General features: G+C 36.0%; 1 protein-coding gene across 1 annotated transcript in view; it reads left to right on the plus strand.

Moving 5' to 3' along the window:
• Nucleotides 1–1,386: 1,386 nt before the first annotated feature.
• LOC123879248 (homeobox protein invected-like) overlaps nucleotides 1,387–17,855 on the plus strand; it is an 85,659-nt gene continuing 69,190 nt past the window's right edge. The window contains exon 1 of the mRNA XM_045926879.1: nucleotides 1,387–1,578. The gene's annotated coding sequence lies outside the window, so the exon portion shown is untranslated. The remainder of the gene's footprint in view (nucleotides 1,579–17,855) is intronic.

Raw genomic sequence — 17,855 nt, forward strand, 5'->3', positions numbered from 1 at the left:
TTGGTATAGTTTAATAAAAGATGGATGCTTTTTGATTCGACTTTATTCGCACTTCACATGACACAGACATTAGAACAAAACAGCGCACAGTGACAAGTGACAGATGACAAGACGTTGACATTAGGATATTACTATAGACAATATGCACAGATTTATACAATACCGTAATAGACAGACAGACAGACAGACAGACAGCAAAGTTATCCTACTAGGATTCCGGTTCCCTTTTGATGTACGGAAACCCTAAATTGAGAACTAAATTTGCTTTGACATTACGCATGAGACATCCGAAAAATAAAATCAATTATCAAGACAAGCGCCCATCATACCCGTCACACCGAAAAAAAAATACAAAAATCAATTAAGACGAGCGCACATCAACTGCGGACACATTATTTAAATCAAACAAACGCACAAACAATATAATAAACGTTTCAGAAAAGAGTTCCTATAATAAATAGGGTGAAAAAAGGTTCCCGCCCACCGGCTGGTTTAAGCCACGCCCCATTATGGAGGTTTAAGTGGAGGGGAGACTCGTATTCGCCAGTTTCGAACCGCTTTCGCGCATACTGTACGTATCTATTAATAAAACTCGATAAATGGTATGAAAATTCGGGTTTTCACAGTTTTTCCGACGATTGAACGGGAAATAATCAATTAAATCTGTGGTTTTTTTCGTGAAAATGCGTCCCCTGTGGACTCAAAGTGAGTGGGACTAAGTTTTTTGAGGTTTTTCAGTGAGTGCTTTGCCGGATTTTTTTTTTCGGTTAGAGGTAGGTTTTGTGGTTTTCTTATTAAATTATCTAGTTAATTTTTTTTTTCAGATACCATACCTAAGTAATATAAATTTTCATGTGTCAAAAATGTAGAGCTTGTTAAAAATTTATTATCTGTGTAATACCTAATTAAAGTGGTAATTATATAGGTTGTTATTATCTATGTTATGTACTACCTACTTGAAGAAAGTATATAATTTATAAAGCGATCTTTCTATTAATAAAACTCGATAAATGGTATGAAAATTCGGGTTTTCACAGTTTTTCCGGCGATTGAACGGGAAATAATCAATTAAATCGGTGGTTTTTTCGTGAAAATGCGTCCCATGTGGATTCAAAGTGAGTGGGACTAAGTTTTTTTGAGGTTTTTCAGTGAGTGCTTTGCCGGATTTTTTTTTTCGGTTAGAGGTAGGTTTTGTGGTTTTTCTTATTAAATTATCTAGTTATTTTTTTTTCATATACTTACCTACTTACCATACCTAATATAAATTATCACTTGTCAAAAATGTAGTTTGTTAATAATTTATTATCTGTGTACCTAATTAAAATTGGTTAGGTATAATATAAGTTGTTATGTACTACTTGAAGAAAGCATTAAGAGATCTTTCTATTAATAAAACTCGATAAATGGTATGAAAATTCGGGTTTTCACAGTTTTTCCGACGATTGAACGGGAAATAATCAATTAAATCGGTGGTTTTTCCGTGAAAATGCGTCCCATGTGGATTCAAAGTGAGTGGGACTAAGTTTTTTTGAGGTTTTTCAGTGAGTGCTTTGCCGGATTTTTTTTTTTCGGTTAGAGGTAGGTTTTGTGGTTTTTCTTATTAAATTATAAGTATACCTATTACTATTTTCTTCAGACAACATACTTAATGTAAATTTTCATGTGTCAAAAATGTAGAGTTTGTTAATAATTTAGTGTGTACCAAATTAAAGTTGGTTATATAGGTAGTTATGTACTACTTGAAAAAAGTATATATTTATAAAGAGATCTTTCTATTAATAAAACTCCATATATGGTATGAAAATTCGGGTTTTCACAGTTTTTCCGACGATTTAACAAGAAAAAATCAATTAAATTGGTGGTTTTTCCATGAAAATGCGTCCCCTGCGGACTCAAAGTGAGTGGGACTAAGTTTTTTGAGGTTTTTTTCTGGTTTTTCAGTGAGTGTTTTGCCGGATTTTTTTTTTCGGTTAGAGGTCGGTTTTGTGGTTTTTCTTATTAAGTTTATCTAGTTAATTTTTTTTGATATAGGTACCTACTTACCATACCGAATATAAATTTTCATGTGTCAAAAATGTAGAGTTTGTTAATAATTTATTATGTGTGTTCCTATTTAAAATTAGTTATAATATAGGTTGTTATGTACTACCTTCTTGAAGAAAGTATAATAAGTAGGTATAATTTATAAAGAGATCTTTCTTTTAATAAAACATGATAAACGGTATGAAAATTTGGGTTTTCACAGTTTTTCCGACGAATAAACTGGAAATAATCAATTAAATCAGTGGGGTTTCTGTGAAAATGCGTCCCCTTTTTCTTTCTGATTTTTCAGTGAGCGCTGTGCGCGATTTATTTTTCAGTTAGAGGTAGGGATTTACTTAGGTAGGTAGGCTACCTACCCGATCGGGAAATAGGTAGGTAGGTATGCTTGTAAGTAATGAATCCTGTTAAATGTGAAAACTTTACTGGCTTACTGTATTTATCTAGACTAAGGTTAAAATTATGTAATACGTAGGTACTAGATATTGCCCGCGACATCAATAAATCAATATAAAAATAAATAAAAATCTGTTTTATGATGTACAGGTAAAGCCCTTTCATATGATACCCCACTTGGTATAGTTATCTTATTTTGAAAATTGAAACACATTTTAATTTTTTTTAAATGATGTAACCACGAATTCGCGGTTTTCAGATTTATTCCTGTACTTGTGCTATAAGACCTACCTACCTGCCAAATTTCATGATTCTAGGTCAACGGGAAGTACCCTATAGGGTTCTTAACAGACACGACGGACGGACAGACGAACGGACAGACAGGCAGACAACAAAATGATCTTATAAGGGTTCCGTTTTTCCTTTTGAGGTACGCAACCCTAAAAAACCTAAATCCACACGAACGAAGTCGCGGGTATCATCTAGTAGCTGATAAAGGCTCGGGATAGGTTAGTTAGAGATATCCAATAATTCGATTAGTTCCGAGTATCGTTCATAGATGGCACTAATAGTCACAAATTAACCAACCAAATAAGGCAGGGTTTGCTTTGGTGTTAATTTTGTTGTTAGGTATTAGGTACGCAATCTCTAAACTTGATTGGCAGGTTTTAGGCGTTGTTTTTAGGGTTCCCTATCTCAAAAGGAAAAAAGGAATCCTTATAGGCAAACTTTCTTGTCTGTATGACTGTTGTGCCTGTCAAGAAAACCTATTGGGTACTTTCCGTTGATCTAAAATCATGAATTTTGGAAAAAATCCGAGAAGCATTACTTTTTTCTCCTCCACACAAAAAAAAAACCACGCTTATGCAAACTATGGTATCAACTCCCATCGACGGTGTTCCTACTAGATTACAACATGGGGTTATTCAAGGGGCGGACCAACAAATTCCTGAAAGGCACTCATTGGCGGTCTCTCCGGTGCTGCAAATGTTCATAGGCGGCGGTAATCACTTAACATCAGGTGACCCGCCTGCTTGTTTGATCTTTCTCTTTACGATTCAAAAGACTTGAAAATATTTTGAATATGAATTTGAACAAGTGTAAATTAAAAATTTATAACACCCCCGACAAGTGAAGTATACAGTAACTAGAAAAGAGCTGATAACTTTCAAACGGTTGAACCGATTTTCTTGAATTATAGCTAAGAACACTCTCGATCAAACCACCTTTCAAACAAAAAAAAAAACTAAATTAAAATCGGTTCATTAGTTTAGGAGCTACGATGCCACAGACAGATACACAGATACATATTTCAATTTTATAACACCCCTCTTTTTGGGTCGGGGGTTAAAAAGACCCCAGCACTGCGCTAGAGAGGTCAATACAAGTTATTATTTAATCAATTGTTTTTAAAAATTTAATTGTTTAATTATCTGCGTCATTTAGGTGTTTGTTCACATTAATTACAATTTACAAGTTAATGAATAAACATAATAATCATTTCAACCATTTCTTGTTTAGTCAAGTGTTTTATACATAACTGGCTTATGCCCGCGTCTTCGCCCGCGTGGATTACATTTTTAAACGCCTATTTTAACCAATCAGGGGTTAAATTTCCAAAAATCCTTTCTTAGTCTACGCCATAATAGCTTGCCTTTCAGCCCAATCCATCCAGTAGTTTGAGCTGTGCGTTGATAAATCAGTCAGTCAGTCACCTTTTTACCCGACTGCGGCAAAGCCAAAAGGAAAGCTTATGATTTTAGCAGTCTTTGTATGTATGTATGTATGTGTGTATGTTTGTGTCCAGATTCTGTGTGTTCCACCGCAGCGCCTAAACTACTAAGCCGATTTTTTATGAATGGGGTGTCAATCGATTCGTCGTAAGAGTCCAGGTGACATAGACTACATTTTAAACGAAAAAAATGATCTAACGGATGTTACATGAAAGTGGGGTCTCCAAAATTTTTTTTTGCTATTGTATCGAGTGGGGTGTCAAATGAAAGAGGAGAAAATTCTGAGTTCATAAACATAAATGTACTACAACATTAAAATATACCAAGCGACACAAAACCAATTTTACTATAATATTTCAGTGATTATTAAGACGATCGCAATCAGTTTTTAGTTTTTAACTTTATCTTGTCCTTTTAGGTATATACCTAATAATAGGTACTAACAAATGGCCGCGACTTCGTCCGCGTGGACTTAGGTTTTTTAAAATCCCGTGGGAACTCTATGATTTTCCGGGATAAAAAGTAGCCTATGTTAAACTCTCCAGGCATTTATAACTATAGGTACTTATCCATGCAAAAATCATGCCGATCCGTTGCTCCGTTGCCACGTGATAAACCAACCAACAAACACACTTTAGCATTTATAATATAGGTACCTACTTAGATCTTTTTCAAAATTTAATTGTTAAGTAAGTACTTATAATATTGTCTGCGTCATTAAGATATTTGTTCACATTAATTACAATTTATAAGTTTACGAATAAACATAACAATAATAATCATTTAACCATTTCTTGTTTAATCGAGTGTTTTTATAAATATATAAGTGATTGTTATGTATTTAATAATTGCGTCAATCGAATTAGTAAGTATAGGTACTGCTAGATGACCGCCCCGGCTTTGCTTGGGTTAAAATTCTAAAAACGTCTAACTTTTCAGGAAAACAAAAAAAGACCAAAATATTAAATAATATTACCTCCTACCTTCTGCAATACAGGTATTTCCTAGTGCAGAAGGTAGGAATCTCAATCTTGCTATGTACCTAACCCATGTATGTATAAGTATCAATAAATTATTATTATTGTTTTTCTTTGTCATTGGTACCATTTTCATCCCGTTATAGAGGTTGAATTTTGAAAAAATCCTTTTTTAGCAGATGTCTACATCATAGCATGTTACCTAAATTTCAGCCCTATCCGTCCAGTAGTTTGATTGAACTGTGCGATGATAGATCAGTCAGTCAGTCAGTTTTTCCTTTTTAACCCCCAACCCAAAAAGAGGGGTGTTATAAGTTTGACGTGTGTATCTGTGTATCTGTGTGTCTGTGTATCTGTGTATCTGTGTATCTGTGTATCTGTGTATCTGTGTATCTGTGTATCTGTGTATCTGTCTGTGGCATCGTAGCGCCTAAACGAATGAACCGATTTTAATTTTGGTTTTTTTGTTGGAAAGGTGGCTTGATCGAGAGTGTTCTTAGCTATAATCTAAAAAAATTGGTTCAGCCGTTTAAGAGTTATCAGCTCTTTTCTAGTTTTCTTGTAGAAAAGAAGGTTAGATAACCGTTATGTTCATAATATTATGTCAATAGACAAATGTCAAGCTGTCAAGATGGACGTTGCCTAAATACATAATTATTTATTTGAAAATGATGTTTTGGAAAACTCAAATACTTTGGATCGTCGGGGGTGTTATAAATTTTTAATTTACACTTGTTCTTTGTCATTGATACCATTTTCATCCCGTTATAGAGGTTGAATTTTGAAAAAATCCTTTTTTAGCAGATGTCTACATCATACATAGCATAGCATGTTACCTAAATTTCAGCCCTATCCGTCCAGTAGTTTTGAACTGTGCGATGATAGATCAGTCAGTCAGTCAGTCAGTTTTTCCTTTTATATATTTAGATGATGAAGTCACTATTCAGTACCACCATATCAATTCACCATCAACAGTTCCGGAATCCCTACAGGTTAAAATCAAAAACCAAATCAAAGTCATTTATTCAAAGTACTTAGTTACCTGCCAAGTATTGTACTCCTTCTGATGGTTGTAATTGTTGTATTTGTACGATATACCTAGTGGTAATAATTAATCACGAATTTTAAACTACGAGGGTTCCAAACGCGCCCAAGTCTGAGAAGCCCACAACAAACAACATGCTGCATCATAATTTTTAGGTCTCAGACAGACCTACAAACTTACTTTCGTAAAGAGTTTCATAATAGGTCTATACCTACCTACAAGAAATATTAACAAATAAACACTGTATAATTTATTAATTTAGTTACAAGTAATTAATTCTAAATTATTACTTAATTTTCATCTGTTTAAATAAAGTTATACTTAAACTTAACTATTGATTAATCATTGTTATTATTTATCCTTGGATGATGCCCGCGTGGATTTAGGTTTTAACAAACCCCGGGTAACTTTTGACGTGACAACGTCTTATAATTCGATAGAGCCGGCTGCACGCACGAAAAAACATGACTCATGCGGCGTTACCTCGCTCTGAGGCGTTCCATGTAAGGCTTGAAGTGCAAGCGAGAGCGCGGAACGAGCGACAAAGAAGCACAATCGGCCTTTGTTGTCACGTTCAACTATCGTCAGTAAACCGACTTTACAGACAACCAATTTTTGATTTTCCGGGACGAATGCATAGGTACCTAAGTGTTTATCTATCTGTCACCTTTTTACGGCCCATCCGCTTAACCGATTTTGTTGACATTTTGTTACAAATAGCTATTAAGTATGACGTAGACATCAGTAAAGAAAGCATTTTTGAAAATTCAACCCTAAGGGGTAAAATAGGGGTTTGATTGGGTAGACCACGCGGACGGAGTCGCGGGCGTAAGCTAGTCTTAAATAAACTTAAAATTTTACACGTAGTTTCTCTAACTGAGATACTACTACTTACTACTTAATATGGTGATAGAAGGGCTGGCTCATTTTTTGCGCAACGGATCAGCCTGGCTGTCCAACGTGGAAATGCAGCCAGTATTCTTGGCACCATTCCACGCGGACATGACTTGTATGCTTAGTACCTAATTAGATAAGGCTAGCTTTAAGTTTTATTGTAATACTAGCTGACGCTCGCGACTTCGTCCGCATGGATTTAGGTTTTTCGAAATCCCGTGGGAACTCTTTGATTTTCCGGGATAAAAAGTAGCCTATGTGCTAATCCAGGATATTATCTATCTCTATTCTAAATTTCAGCCAAATCCGTCCAGTAGTTTTTGCGTGAAGGAGTAACAAACATACACACACACACACACACACAAACTTTCGCCTTTATAATATTAGTGTGAAGTGTGAATTTCAATAAATACTTTTAAAAAAAAACTGAGAAAGGATTTTGAAAAATTCCAACGGGAACTTTAAAAATCTAAACCAAACGAAATCTTTTCTTGTCGAACGTTTTAAATTTTTACGCACAGATTTTACGACCCGAGTGTTAAAAATACATTGTTATTTTACTGTATGAGCGTTAAAAGTTTAAAGATACACGATTTTCGAATAACGAGGAAAATTTCCCAGTAATAATGTTGTATGGAAGAAAACTGGAGTAACAGTCGGGGTTTCCCAGACCTTATACCTATTTCTAAGTAGGTACCTATTTTCATTTTTATAGACCCTTATTCTTTACTTTATGCCCGCGTGGATTTAGGTTTTTAAAAAAAACCGGCCAAGTGCGAGTCAGATTCGCGCACCGAGGGTTCCGTACTCAGGTATTTTTTTCGACATTTTGCACGATAAATTAAAAACCATCCTATGTGTAAAAATTAATAAAAATCTGTTTTAGGATGTACAGATAAAGCCCTTTCATATGATACCCCACTTGGTATAGTTTTCTTACTTTGAAAATTGAAACACATTTTAATTTTTATTATTATTATGTAACCACAAATTCGCGGTTTTCAGATTTAGTCCTGTACTTGTACTATAAGAGCTACCTACCTGCCAAACATGATTCTAGGTCAACGGGAAGTACCCTATAGGTTTTCTTGACAGACACGACGGACGGACAGACAGACAGATAGATAGACAGACAACAAAGTGATCCTATAAGGGTTCCGTTTTTCCTTTTGAGTTACGGAACCCTAAAAAAAACTAGGTTTTATGATTATTTTTATTAATTTAATATACCAAACTTATTATTTTCTCCAATCCAAACTACACCCTATTTAAAATAAATTATACACTCTACGAAATACAAAAATCTAATTAATTAAATAACACCCAAAAAAAACCGTCGTATCTAATTAATTCTAAATAATTACTAACTAACGCCTGCTGGTACCTAATTAAAATATCTTTATGTAATTTTATGATAATTGTAAATCATGTAAAATATAATTATGTACCTATTTATTTTTATAATTGGATGTGGTGGACTGAAAATATTGGACTGCTTTTTTTAATGATAGTGTTTGTACTAGCTTCTTTTTTTATTTTTAGGGTTCCGTTAATCAAAAGGAATAATTGATCGAGGGTTCCGTACCATCGTACAAGTAATAACACTTTTTCATTTTCATTGCGGTTAATTCGAAGATTTTATTACTATTGTTGTTATAGCGGCAATAGAAATACATATTCTTTTAAAAATTTCAACTCTCTACCTGTGGTTCACGAGATACAGTCCGATGACTAACAGACGGACGGAATGATGGACAGTGGAGGCTTACTAAAAGGGTTCCATTGGCACACCTAGCGTGCGGAACCCTAAAAAAGAAATTTGTAACCCAACTTGGGTCAACGTGAACGAACCCATTGGAAAAGTTTGTCTTATCCGACACAGGTTAGCGCTGGAAATATTGGCATTGAAATCGTTTCAGAATATTAATACCTTGGCTAAATATATACTTACTAATAAATAAAATTGAAGTATCTGTCTGTTTGAACGGGCTAATCTTCGGAATGGCTAAACTTATTTTGACGGGACTTTCACAGACAAGTAAAGGATTCACCAAGGAGTAACACAAGCTACATTTTTAACCGACTTTGAAAAATGGAGGAGTTGTGTTTTTCTACCTAACTAGTTATGTACACTGATATCTCCGAGATTTCTGAACAGATTCGCGTAATTTTTTTTAATCGATAAAGGAACTTTGCGACATTGTTCCATAAATTGACTCCAACTCCTCAAACCTGATGCTGCAGGAGATCTGACCAATCCAAGCGGGTGAAGCTGCGGGCATCATGTAGTAATTCAATAAGGCAGAACCAGTCTACTTGGCTTCTGGAGCGAGCTTGGATGGCTGGAGTGAAGACTTCGGCGCGGAGGGGCAACGCACGCACAACAGACGCAAACGTTGAAGTGCGGAAACCAGCCCAGAGAGAAGAAGAAGAAGAAGGCAGAACCAATTTCGACGAGGAAGCCAACAGAAGAATTCAGCTAGGTTGGGCAGCTTTTGAGAAATTAAGTCAAGTCTTTTTATCGTCAATTCCTCAATGCTTGAAAACAAAAGTCTTCAACCAGTGTGTCCTTCCCGTCCTCACCTATGGTGCTGAAACGTGGACACTGACTAACGGCCTTGTCCACAAATTCAAAGTTGCTCAGCGAGCTATGGAGCTATGGGCTATGTTAGGAGTTTCCCTGAGGGATAACATCCGAAATGAGGAAATCCGCAGGAGAACCAAGGTTCAAGGAACATAGCCCAAACTATTAGCAAGCTGAAGTGGCAGTGGCCATGCCTGTCGTAGAGGCGATGGCCGTTGGAGTCGGAAAGTCTTTGAGTGGAGACCGCGTTACCAAGCGTAGTGTGGGACGCCCCCCAGCACGATGGACCGACGATATAAAGCGACTGGCGGGAAGTGGCTGGATGAGGAAGGCTGAGGACCGGGTGTGGTGGCACTCTTTAGGAAAGGCCTATGTCCAGCAGTGGACGTCCACAGGCTGATGATGATGATACCTAATAAGTATACAAGTAGAACGCTTTTAAAATAGCCTCAATAGCTCAACCGGTAAAGGAGTGGACTGAAAACCGAAAGGTCGACGGTTCAAACCCCGCCCGTTGCACTATTGTCGTACCTACTCCTAGCACAAGCCTGACGCTTAGTTGGAGAGGAAAGGGGAATATTAGTCATTTACCATGGCTAATATTCTTTTTAAAAAATAAAAATAAATAGAGTCCATGAAACTCGATTCTACTCTAATCAATGACTTGAAATTTCATTGTCCCCTATAATTTATTGGCGTTACTAATTCCCTCCCTCTACGGCATACCCGCATGATGGCACTAACCAATCAAATCGCTTCATCTAATTCAATAATCATAGGATCAATTATGGCCGAAAGCGTGTTAGGGTTAACTAGGTTTTTCACATAGTTTTTTATATGTTCAACCCATTATTGTACACCATATAAGTTTCTAGAATATGTCTGCAAAATTTCATGGACTTTGGTTACTTAATATTCAAATGAAATTGGAACTACGTTTGTATGAAGCGAGTGACGGAGAGACCCCTCTTAATAGGTAGGTATATGTGTAGGTGTATAGTCAATAGTAAAACATGTAGGTATAGGTATGGATATTGGATATCGATAAAATATAATTATTTATTAGGTGTGGTAGATAAGTACGCAGGCATGTGTTAACTGAATTAATTTCATATTATAAAGTGTGACGATTTGCCAATTTTAACGCTTCTCAACCAAAACTTCATTTACTTTAATTAAATGATAAAATATCGATTAGGCTATTTTTCAGAGATGGGCATTGTTGCTACTTTTAAACCATTTGATGAAATCATTTTTAACCCCCGTCCCAAAAAGAGGGGTGTTAAAAGTTTGACGTGTGTATCTGTGTATCTGTGTGTCTGTGTATCTGTATACCTGTGTATCTGTGTATCTGTCTGTGGCATCGTAGCTCCTAAACTAATGAACCGATTTTCTTTTGTTTGAAAGGTGGCTTGATCGAGAGTGTTCTTAGCTATAATCCAAGAAAATCGGTTCAGCCGTTTGAAAGTTATCAGCTCTTTTTTAGTTACTGTAAACTTCACTTGTCGGGGTTGTTATAAATTTTTAATAAACCCATTATTGAGGAAATAAACGTTTTTCTTTAATTCTTTACATAAAAAAAGGCTTTTTATTTATTTTATCACAGATAAAACCGTCGGGAAATGTTATTGTTTACATAATTTACGGTCCGCCATGTTGATAAACATTTACATTTGCCGGCTTATCACAGCTGTAAACTAAACAGCAAACTCGAGGCCGGTAAATCAAAAGTATGAAACTTTAATGTAAACATAACTGTGTATTTTGTTATTTTTAACCCCCGACCCAAAAAGAAGGGTGTTATAAGTTTGACGTGTGTATCTGTGTATCTGTCTGTGGCATCGTAGCGCCTAAACGAATGAACCGAATTTAATTTACTTTTTTTTGTTTGAAAGGTGGCTTGATCGAGAGTGTTCTTAGCTATAATCCAAAGAAATTGGTTCAGCCGTTTAAAAGTTATCAGCTTTTTCTAGTTTTCGTGTAGAAAAGAAGGTTAGATAACCCTTAGGTTCATAATATTCAAGTGTCAATTGACAAATGTCAAGCTGTCAAGATGGACGTTGCCTAGATATACGTAATTATTTATTTGAAAATTATGTTTTGAAAAACTCAGATACTTTGGATCGTAGGCGCGGAATAGTCCAAGAAAATCGGTTCAGCCGTTTGAAAGTTATCAGCTCTTTTCTAGTTACTGTAACCTTCACTTTTCGGGGGTGTTGAAAATTTTTAATTTACACTTGTATACTAACTGACTTATCCTCGAGACTCATCGATGTACGAGACTACATTCACGTGGACTACGTATTATTAGGGTTCCGTACCTCAAAAGAAATAATAGAACCCTCATAGGATCACTTTGTTGTCTGTCTGTCTGTCTGTCTGTTTTGTCCGTTCATCGTGTCTGTCAAGAAAACCTATAGGGTACTTCCCGTTGACCTAGAATCATGAAAGGTAGGTAGGTAGGTCTTATAGCACAAGTAAAGAAATATATCCGGAAACCAATAATTTGTGGTTACATCATTAAAAAAAAAATTAAAATGTGTTTCAATTTTCAAAAGTAAGATAACTATACCAAGTGGGGTATCATATGAAAGGGCTTTACCTGTTTATTCTAAAACAGATTTTGATTTATTTTTATGCATAATAGTTTTTGACTTATCGTGCAAAATGTCGGAAAAATTACCCGAGTACGGAACCCTCGGTGCGCGAGTCTGACTCGCACTTGGCGGGTTTTTAAATGTAAATCAAAGTAAAAAACTTCAATTTACATTGAACATTCTAACATAAATTGTATTATGAAAACACGGACATCCTAATTATTCTAATAGATATATTAATAATGTATAGTTAGATACGCCGAGTGATTATAAGTGGACGCAATGATGCGGTTCATGTAAACAGACAGACCTACATGGACATTTTATTGTATTGTTAGTTGTTACTATTCAATGGTACTAAGGAACTAGTCGTATGTTCAATGCGAAACTATAATAACATAGGTACCTATATATAAAAAATCGGCCAAGTGCGAGTCAGACTCGCTAACCGAGGGTTCCGCATTCGGGTATTTTTCCCGACATTTTGGACGATAAATCGAAAACTTTTATGCGTAAAAATAAATAAAAACCTGTTTTAGAATGTACGAATAAAGCCCTTTCATATGAAACCCCACTTGGTATAGTTATCTGACTTAGAAAATTGAAACACGTTTTAATATTTTTTTTATGATGTAAATACTAATTTGCGGTTTTCAGATTTATTCCTGTATCTGTGCTATAAGACCTACCTACCTGCCCATGATTCTAGGACAATGGGAAGTACCTACCCTTTATGTTTCTTGACAGACAGACAGACAGACAACAAAGTGATCCTATTAGGGTTCCGTGTTTCCTTTTGAGGTACGGAACCCTAAAAAATGAATTAGTTCTTACTTCTTAGTAAATTTAAATAGGGGATCTTCCAAATCTTGTAAAATCCACGTCCACTGTTTAACCCCCGACCCAAAAAGAAGGGTGTTATAAGCTCGACGTGTGTATCTGTCTGTGGCATCGTAGCTCCTAAACTAACGAACCGATTCTAATTCAGTTTTTTTTGTTTGACAGGTGGCTTGATGAGAGTGTTCTTAGCTATAATCCAAGAAAATCGGTTCATCCGTTTGAAAGTTATCAGCTCTTTTCTAGTTACTGTAACCTTCACTTGTCGGGGGTGTTATAAATTTTTTATTGACACTTGTAATATAACTAAAAAAGTACCTACGTCAAATGACGTCACATTTATGTATTTTATACAAGTTCCCTAAGCGGGATTTCGTCTGTGGTGGCGTTTGATGGCGCGCGTGCGGTGCTTTTTTGGAGTGTTTTTTTGTGAAAAGTGGCCGGTTTTTGTGTTCTGCTGGTGTTTATTGGTGGTGAAACTGACTGGGAAGCGCTCTAAAGGGGCGCCGCGCGTATGTCGGCGGGCGCCGGCACAGACGAAGTCCATACTTATACATATAGTTTCCCTAACTTGTAAATAACTACAAACTTGACATTGGCTAATCTTTGTAAAGCCAGACGAGAGAGGAAAAAAAAAGTTCCCTAAGCGAGCGTTTTGACGTTTGATAAAAAGTCGCTGATTTGACTAGTAGGTATAGGTACCATTTGTATGGAAAGGTCAGTTGGGAAAAGCAATAAATTAACCACCTATACAGCTATATAACACTAACCGGATGTTTCCCCGATGTTTTAGCAGCTTAATACGAATATTATGCGTAAGTGATGTGATGTGGTGGCTGATGCGATGATGCGTAACATGTAAACAGACATACATGGACATTTTGTGCCATTGTGAACAGTTTCAATGGTAACAAGGGTTTAGGGTTACGTCTTATGCCAGTTGCGATAAGATATCCATGCTATGGTATGGAGTATGGATGGTGTAATACTAGTTACACTGTATCGCGAGTCTGGTGTCGCTGGATTTCAAGAGCATCCGGATACATTACAATCACACTAATATTATAAAGGCGAAGCTTGTATATGTGTGTGTGTGTGTGTGTGTGTGTGTGTGTGTGTGTGTGTGTATGTTTGTTACTCCTTCACGCAAAAACTACTGGACGGATTTGGCTGAAATTTGGAATGGAGATAGATAATATCCTGGATTAGCACATAGGCTACTTTTTATCCAGGAAATCAAAGAGTTCCCACAGGATTTTGAAAAACCTAAACCACGCGAGCGAAGTCGCGGGCATCGGCTAGTGAATAATATACCATCGGTACATGATAGCCTTGGTCTTAGTAGATAAGACATTTCTTCCTATTCAGGAGGTCGGAGGTTCGATCCCGGACACGCATCTCTAACTTTTCGGAGTTATGAATGAATATACTTTTATTGTACACCATAAAATTAATACAGAACAAGATAAAGTTGAAAACTAAAACCTGACTGCGATCGTCTTAACGGGGCTCTCTCCGTCACTCGTTTCATACAATCGTAGTTCCAATTTCATTTGAATATTAAGCAACCAAAGTCCATGAAATTTTGCAGACATATTCTAGAAACTAATATCTGTGTCTGCGGTGTTTTAGATTTTTCTAAAAATATGTAGTTTTAAAATTACAGGGGCTCAAAGATTTGTATGTGAATTTTTAAGACCGCGTAACTTTGAAACCGAATATTTTAACAGAAATCTGGAAAACCACAGACATAGATATTAGTTTCTAGAATATGTCTGCAAAATTTCATGGACTTTGGTTGCTTAATATTCAAATGAAATTGGAACTACGTTTGCATGAAGCGAGTGACGGAGAGACCCCTCTTAATGAACACTGAAATATTATAGTACAATTGTTTTTCTGTCGCTTGGTATATTTTAATGTTGTAGAACATTTACATTTATTTATGAACTCAGAATTTTCTCCTCTTTCATTTGACAACCCACTCGATTACAATAGCAAAAAAAATTTTGGAGACCCGCAGTTTTTTTCATGTAATATCCTTTAGGTCAATTTTTTTCGTATAAAATGTAGCCTATGTCACTCGGATCATTCCGATGAATCAATTGACACCTCATTTATCAAAATCGGTCCAGTAGTTTAGGCGCTATGGTGGAACACACAGAATCTGGATACAAACATACATACCCACACCCACATACATACATATTACATACCCACATACATATATACATACATACATAGACTGCTAAAATCATAACCCTTCCTTTTGGCTTTGCCGCAGTCGGGTAAAAAACACGTACAAAGCATCCTTATCCTACCTTCCTATAGGCGGCCTTATTGCTACCTAGCGTTCTCTTCCAGGCAACCAAAATGGTGCAAAGGAAGTATAGAGTTATGTGAGTTTGTGGTTTTAAAGCACATTTTTCCTGTTGGCAGCTTTTCTCTAAGAGTAAAATATACAATTCTTAATTAATGCAAAACAGAAGTTACTTTGCGTACCTAATACAAGTTTGTTGCAGCTGTCTTAACAGGGCTCTCTCCGTCACTTACTCCATACAATCGTAGTCCCAATTTCATTTGAATATTAAGCAACAAAAGTCCATGAAATTTTGCAGTCATATTCTAGAAATTAATATCTGTGCCTGTGGTGTTTTAGATTTTTCTAAAAATATTTAGTTTTAAAATTACAGGGGCTCAAAGATTTGTATGTGAATTTTTAAGACCGCCTAACTTTGAAACCGAATATTTTAACAGAAATCTGGAAAACCACAGGCATAGATTTTTCGTTCCCGGAACGTTTCTACAAATTTACATTGAGTATGATTGGTTAGTATGCAAATGAGAGACGAACTACGTTTTTATGGAGCGAGTGACGGAGAGACCCCTCCTAATAGATTTTACATAATATATCGTATAACATGTTATTTTATTATAATGCATACAAATAAAACAGTCTCAACATCATATTTTATACATGATAATATATTCCTGTATTAATTCAAAACTCTTCATGTTTAATTAAGTTCAAAAAGCAAAAGAAAACAAGTATAAAAGCTATAAATTAACAATAGCTTATCGCCCACAATCAGACTCGGTCATAATTGCAATTTTTCCACGCGAACAAAATAATTCCATATAAAATAGCTATTAAATAACCTTTATTTCCAAAGGCATAGAGGTTATAATTGCATTTGATGTTTATTTTTAAAGTTAAAAGCAAGAAATATGCAGTGGCAACCGTTGTTGTACCATGTAGGAATGTTTTTATTATTTATTTCATAGGTGTTAATAGAGGTAGCTACTAGCTTGTGAAGGTAGGCGACATACGAATGGGTTTTCCATTACATAAGTTATGGGTACTAATAAATAAGTTATCTAAATATATACAGTGGACCCCCGGTAATCCGACAAACGTTTTGCAGGGCATTGTAGAACTATCGAATTAGTCGGATTATAGAGGACATAGGTCCTTAGACATAGGTCTAAGACCCCGTATTTTTTACAAAAAGTACCTTGTAATCCAACAAATTAGAAAAAAATACGAATGGGTTTTCCATTACATAAGTTATGGGTACTAATAAATAAGTTATCTAAATATATACAGTGGACCCGCGGTAATCCGACGAACGTTTTGCAGGGCATTGTAGAACTATCGAATTAGTCGGATTATAGAGGACCTATGTCTAAGACCCCGTATTTTTTACAAAAAGTACCTTGTAATCCGACAAATTTAGATCCAATGATAAGATTCTGTATGTTATACCTACATACTCTGAAATACAATTCATAGGTACTTCACTATGTATGTCAAATTTAGTAAATTCAATAATATCTAATACTTCTTCTTCATCCAACCCTTATCCCATGCTACGTGGGGTCGGCACAACATGTCTTCCTCTTCCACTCTCTTCTGTCATCCATCAACTTACCATCTACCCCTTTTATACGCATATCCTCTTTCACGCAATCCATCCACCTTTTCTTTGGTCGTCCTCTTCTCTTTTTTCCATCCATATTACCCCTCATTTTTTCTACCACTGGTGCTACTTTTAAACTTCGCCTTATGTATTCAGGCTGAAATCTATAAAGCGCACTTTGACTTTGCTCTGACTTAAGATTGAGTTAAAACGAGACAGATTTATGTGAGAGATATAGCTCTGTCTCGTTTTAACTCTGTCTTAAGTCTAAACAAAGGCAGAGCGCGCTCTATAGATCTCACCCTTATTCCTTATCATATCCATTCTTGTCACCCCACACATCCATCTCAACACAAATTCAATAATATACACATGTCGGATTACGGGGGTGCCGGATTAGACAGGGGCCGAATTACCGGAGGTCTACTGTTTGAGGAAAAGCTGACTGACTGACTGACTGACTAATCTATCAACGAACAGTTCAAACTACTGAACCGATCGAATTGTTTGGCATAGCTTATTTATTGACATTGCATGCCTTTCAATTCGATCGGTTCAGTAGTTTGGATTGTGTGTTGATAGATTAGTCAGTCAGTCAGTCAGTCATCTTTTTCTTGTATGTATTGCTAGCTAATGTCCGCGACTTCGTTCGCGTGGACTACACAAATTTCAAACCCCTATTTTACCTCTTTAGGGGTTGAATTTTCAAAAATCCATTCTTAGCGGATGTCTACGTCATAATAGCTATCTGCAAGCCAAACAACCCGACCTGTCCAGTTAGTTTGAGCGATGCGTTGATAGATCAGTCAGTCAGTTCACCTATTTCTTTTTA

The sequence above is a fragment of the Maniola jurtina genome, chromosome 27, assembly GCF_905333055.1.
Source record: "Maniola jurtina chromosome 27, ilManJurt1.1, whole genome shotgun sequence".
NCBI classification, from domain to species: Eukaryota; Metazoa; Arthropoda; class Insecta; order Lepidoptera; family Nymphalidae; genus Maniola; species Maniola jurtina.